Source organism: Camellia sinensis, unplaced genomic scaffold (genome assembly GCF_055761805.1).
Source record: "Camellia sinensis isolate YWXY unplaced genomic scaffold, ASM5576180v1 Unanchor14, whole genome shotgun sequence".
NCBI lineage: Eukaryota > Viridiplantae > Streptophyta > Magnoliopsida > Ericales > Theaceae > Camellia > Camellia sinensis.
Window position 1 is genome coordinate 4,264,046 of NW_028129020.1, and position 6,366 is coordinate 4,270,411.

Sequence of the window (6,366 nt, forward strand, 5' to 3'; positions counted from 1 at the left end):
TATCAGCGACTTGTCGGGAAATTGATTTACTTGTCTCATACGCGGCCTGATATTGCCTTTGCAGTCAGCATGGTAAGTCAGTTCATGCACTCACCAGGGGCAGAGCACTTTGAGGCCGTTTATAAGATCTTAAGATATTTGAAAGGAACTCCAGGGAGAGGCTTACTGTTCAAGAAACATGGACATCTTCAAGTTGAAGTATACACAGATGCAGACTGGGCAGGAAGTGTTACAGACAGGAGATCAACATCCGGATACTGCTCCTTTGTAGGTGGGAACCTAGTTACATGGCGGAGTAAAAAACAGAATGTGGTAGCTAGAAGTAGTGCAGAAGCAGAGTTCAGAGCTGTTGCCTATGGAATCTGTGAAGTAATGTGGATTAAAAGAATTCTTGAAGAATTAAAGCTTTCTCACCCGACACCTATGAAGGTCTATTGTGACAACAAAGCAGCTATATCTATAGCTCATAATCCAGTTCTACATGATCGCACAAAACATATAGAAGTGGATAAACATTTCATCAAGGAGAAAATCAATGCTGGCATAATCTGTATGACCTACCTTCCAACAGGTGAACAATTAGCTGATGTGCTAACAAAGGGACTACACAAGAAGCAATTTGATAAGCTGACTAGCAAGCTGGCTATGGAAGATATCTTCAAACCAGCTTGAGGGGGAGTGCTGGAAATTTGTGTTAATGCATATAATAAGATAGTGGCATATGATAGTGGTGTTGGTGGTAGATAGTGGCATGTATAGAATATGATAGTGGTGTTGGTGGTAGATAGTGGCATGTATATAATATGATAGTGGTAGATAATGGTAATATATAATATGTAAGTGGCATATAATGGGTTATAATGATGTTTGTAATATCTCCTATATAAGGAGTGTCATTTGGTCTTGTAAAATAAGAAGTTTTGAATATAACAGAAATATATTCCTTCTTCCTCATATTTTCGGAGTTCTTCTTCCTCATATTTTCTAAGTATATATATATATGAGAATGAGATAAGTGAACTAGAATTATATATATATATATATATGTGTGTGTGTGTGTGTATTTATGTAGTAGTTGTCTTATCCTTGTGTAGGCATTAGAATTAGATTTTGGTTGTATGTATGTGGTTGTGCATTAATTTGGTTGCCCAATGAATGAGGCAAGGAGTTCCACAAGTGGTTCGACTCCTCTTAGTATTTCTTTGTGAATAAGAGATTTATAGTAGGAATATATCCATATATAAAACTAGTTTGACAACGTTCCTCCTTAGAAGAAGAAGAAGAAGAAGAAAAAAAAAAAAAAAGAGCGAATAGTGTGTTTAACCAAATTCTACTATTTCACCTAAAACCAATTTATACTAGGGAGGAATTCACCTTTTTTTTTTTTTTTAATGACATTTGATATCGTGATCGCAAATATTGGACATAAAGAGCAATGACAACTTGACATTGATTCCCTTACTAGATCAAATTTCACTATCTCCTAAAACTAACTGATATTACTAGATCAATTAAATTAACAGTCTTGCATTTCTCTCTTGCCAAATGAAATATGCAATTCAAGCATGAACAACTTTTGAAATAACTACATTTCTTCTCAAGTTGTGCAGTCATTGCACTCACCCTACTAGTTCAATGGACATTTCTGAATTCTGAACTTGGTCAAAAAAAAAAATTGCCATAGATTGAAAGAAAGAAAGAAAAAAAAATTATTAATAAAAAAATCAAAAAACATAAAGAAAGAGTTTATTAATACAAAAATGGATCAGAAAATTATATATACAACTCTTTTATAAGAAGTTAGTGTCATCTTTGTAAGTTTTATATTGATATGAAATAATAATTATATTTAGTGCCAGTTTGGTAACACTTTTTTTCAGCTTAAAGCAGCTTTTGGCATAAATTAAGCTATGTTTGTGTGTTTGGTACACTTCTCCTCTCAAATGGCGCTCTCTTCTTCTCCTTTCCTCTCCTCTTGCTGCCGAACAACGAAGAATTGCTTCACACATCAAAGCTCGCCGGCGATCATCCCTGTTTTTTGTTGATCTCCACCAAAAAGTAAGATTTGAAACCCTAAACCCTATGTTTTGTTATATATAGATATACATATTAGATATACACATCGATTTAGGGTTTTTTTGAGTTTTGGTTGCTCTGTGTTCAAATTCGATTAGGGTTCTTGTTTGCGTTTGTTTTTGGTTTCTGGTTGCTCTCTCTCTCTCTCTCTCATCGATTTTGGTTTCTGCTTCATGTAGGGTACCCCTCTTTCTGGTTCATGAAGGCAATACATCGATTTTGGTTTTTGGTTTCTGGTTTCTTGTTCATGTAGTCTCACATATGTTTTATATTTATCTGCATAATTTTCTTTTTTATAATTTGGATTTTACCCATATCTAATAAACGTTTTGCTATGTTTGCTATTATGGGTTCTCTGATCTTCTCGTGCATATATTTGGGTTTTGATCATCTGGGTCTCTTGCTTTTTTATCAAATTTTAGACCATGTTTAGTGTTTGCACTAATTTTGATATTTAGGTTATTTAAGATTTTTGTAATTATGGTTTACCTTAGACATGTTTATTGGATTTGATCTCATCTATATGCTCATGTGGTTACCTAATCCTACTTATTAATTATTATCCATAGTTCATGTAGTTTTCTATGTTTTTGCAATCCCCTTATTATCTGCCACTAAAGCACATCAACATCCTTAATCTAGTTAAACTTGCATTCTACCAATAGGAAATCAAATCTGCCCTCAACATCCTTTATCTTTGGCATTTTTACCCTGTCAAAAACAGAAAGGAAGTTCAAAATATATGAGAGGCATTGGATTATCTCAAACTTCTTAATGCTTAGGTTTGAATCTAAATCTTTGATGCTTACGTCTTTATGTTCTTCATGGTTTTGTTGATAAGGATCTTCTAGAATTTGAACCCAGCTTGTGAGGTGGATATCATGATTCATTCTTAAATGGATGCTACAGTTGTAGAACAGTTTGGGTTTAATGTTCCTAAACTGTTTTATTTTTTTTAATATTATATTTTATTTTAATTTTACCTTTCTCCTTAAGACATGAACAAATAATTTCATAAATGTTTGAAAATCTTGTCTGGGTTGACAATTCACCCAAGCCAATTTACCATCCAAGCCAGCAGTGTAGTTCTGCATCATTAATGAAAATCTTGTCTGGGCTTTAGGAGAATAGGGAAGAAATGTTTGAAAATCTTTTCATAGATGTTTACCTTTCTCCTTAATTTTACCTTTCTCCTTAAGAAACGCCTTTATCTTTTCGTAAATGTTTGAAAATCTTGTCTGGGTTTGTGAAGGCCTTGTGCGTATAATTTTTGTCACCACAAAAAAGTATAACTTTTACTTTAGGAGAATAGGGAAGAAAAAGTTTTGTAAAGCACATTAGGAAGCCTTAAATTCAAGCATGCCACTAGACTAGACCAATCCCTTCATCTTTAGTTTTAGTTCAAAAAATATATAAGTTTCCTATATGAAAAAGATTTCAAATGAAAAAATATAAAAACAAAATAACATATGTCTTTAAAATTGAAGAACCAACAGGTCTTTAAAATTAAAGAACCAATTGGAATAATTTTGTACCTTCTTTTGGGAGAATACTCTTGAACGTCAAGGAGCAACACCTTTTGCCATCTTTCTTTGATGACTGTTCTTGGTAGTGTTCTATGTCATGTTCTATGTTTAGCACTGAATTTAATCTTTCAACTTTATTAGTTGATAAATCTTTTAACTTTATTAGTTGATAATTTTATTACATAATTACAAATAACTCTCCCATTTGAAATGAGATCAGTGCACTTCAAATTTTTCTAGGAACAAATGGGTGCAAACAAATTGTCATTATGTTAGAAACATTTTATTCAATCAATACTTCGTGGGTGCAATGTATTTACAATTAGCTTTCCAATAAGGATTTGGATTCAATTGTTCCTAATTAATGCTGAGGCATGTCATCCTCTAGTAACTATTATTCTAGTGGTGAGAGCTTCGACTTAAGGTATGAGGCTTTGAAATGTGATTGTGGGCTAAGAGCTGCCATAAGGGTTACCGAGTCTGACAAGCCATCTAAAGGGAGACTGTATTTCATTTGTGAGAAAAGAAATTGTCAATTTTGGAAGTGGTGTACCCCAAAATCTGTAACGATGGTAGAGAGGCTAAAGAACGAGAGAATGCTTGATCCAAATCAAAATATGGAGACTATAGGACTAAAAGTGAAGAACCAAATGCTTGAGCAATCCAATACTTTCATGAAGCAGCTTGTTGTGGGTCTGCTCACGATTTGTATTATTATGTCAATTGCATTACTCTTCAAATGATGATAGGTGCCGTTTAGAGATACCCGGTGTTTTTGTGCTAATGTAGTTTACCATGAACTATACTAAGCTTTGTACCCAATGAATGTTGACGTATTTGCCATGTATGGTTCTTTTGTACTAATCTAGCTGTTGTAATGCAAGCACCGATGAATGAGTTTGTTTTAAATTTTTTTTGTCTTTCATAGAATGAGTACCCAAGAGGAAACACAATCTGAAAATAGGAAGAACAAGGGAAAATCAAGTCAAGTACCATCCGTTAAAGCTCATTGGGATGCAAAATCAAATGAAATTTTTATTAAGCTTTGTGTTGGGCAAGTGAAGGTTGGACGTAGACCTGGTACACACTTAGATAGGGTCAAGTGGGAAAATGTGATAACTAAGTTTAAAAGTATGACTGGAAAAGCATACCAACGAATACAAATAAAAATCATTGGGATGTGTTGAAAAAATATTGGCTTTTAAGGAATAATATGTTAAGGGGTGAGACAGGCTTAGGTCGGGATACATTGACTGGAGCTATATCTGCATCTGATGAGTGGTGGACTAAGAAATTGGAGGTACGTGAATTGCTTAATATACATATTTTGTTTGTTTTTTGTTTAAATACACCAAATTTTGTTACTTGAAATTGTTAAATTTTACTTTGTAATTGTTGCAGAGGTATCCTAATGCTGCTAAATTCCAACGTATACCGTTGCAATTCACTGAAGACTTAGACATACTATTCTCAGATGCAGCAGCTATAGAAGAATGGACATACACTCCTAGCTCAGGGTAATGCCTCACACTAATGAGACTCCGGAGGAATTTCATACTCCACATGATGCTAAATTTCATGATGATGCTGATTTGGAAGTGGTTCATCCTTCCGAATTAAACAAAAAATGGTCATCAAACATTGGTGGTTCATCAACCAAGAGCAAGACAAAGAAGAAATTTACTAGTGCCGCTCTACTGAACAAGACACCTGATCGTATAGTCAATGTGGTTGAGTCATCTTCAGCAACTTCAACACAGACCTCATCAAGATATCATTCAATTGCAGAATGTTTGGCGATGTTGGAAAGCATCCCTGGTGTGTCCCCGAATGATGAGCTGTATGTATGGGCTGCTAGATTGTTCTTACAAGACAAGCGTCGTGAGTTCTTCATGAGTCTTCCTATGGATGAAGTTCGGTTGAGGTTTCTAAAGTTGGAGATTAAGATGGAGAAGACCACCACATGTTATCACGGCTAATTGTTTTTTAGATGGACTGTTGTGTTAAACTCGTTATTTTTTTTCTTTTATTAATACTCCCTCCGTCCCAAAATATTAGTCCCTTATTCCATTTTTCATTGTCCCAAAATATTAGTCCCTCTTCAAAAATCAAGTACAAAAATGATATAAATTTCCTATTTTACCCTTCTTTTAAATTAATAAACAACATAAAAAGTACAATTATGCATTGATATTCCCAAAAAATGTACTATCAAAAGGATAATTTTGGAAAATCAACTTTTTTCAAATGCAATAATTGTACTACCAAAAAAAGTTGGATTCCCCAAAAGGGACCATTATTTTGGGACGGAGGGAGTATTTTGTTGGACTTTGATGGATATTATTGACTATGTTGGACTTTTATTAATATTTTGTTGGACTTTGATTAATATTGACTATGTTGGACTTTTATTATTATTAATATTTGAGTAGGTGGCATTTTCTTAGTTGAATGGTAAGTGAATGATTGACTGGCTGAATGTTAGTTGAATGGTTGAATGGTTGGTTTCAATTTTGAATATGAATAGTAGGTGAATGGTAAAGACTTTTATATATATATATAGATGTTTTCCAACTGGTGTTATTATGAGAAAGGTTGAATTGCCTTATGCTTGTTGTGCAATATTTATTTTTTGTACTGAATGTCCATCTGTTGCTATGCTGAATTTCCATTTGTTGCTGTTGTTGTGCTAAATTTGGAGGTCATTCTGGTTTGCATTTCAAACTGTTGCTGTTGTATTGCTATGTTCATTGAAGTTAAAATT

At 33.8% G+C, this 6,366-nt stretch overlaps 1 long non-coding RNA gene across 2 annotated transcripts; it reads left to right on the forward strand.

The window, feature by feature from the left end:
• Nucleotides 1-1,005: 1,005 nt before the first annotated feature.
• Nucleotides 1,006-6,023, forward strand: LOC114275093 (uncharacterized). 2 transcript variants are annotated; one of them, XR_003633605.2, is made up of 3 exons: nt 1,006-2,058; nt 4,531-4,902; nt 5,004-6,023. It is a non-coding gene; the product is annotated as an uncharacterized LOC114275093 (long non-coding RNA). The 2 variants fall into 2 exon arrangements; XR_014358171.1 differs by lacking the exon at nt 1,006-2,058 and having other exon boundaries at nt 2,070-4,902.
• The last annotated feature ends 343 nt before the right edge of the window (nt 6,024-6,366 follow it).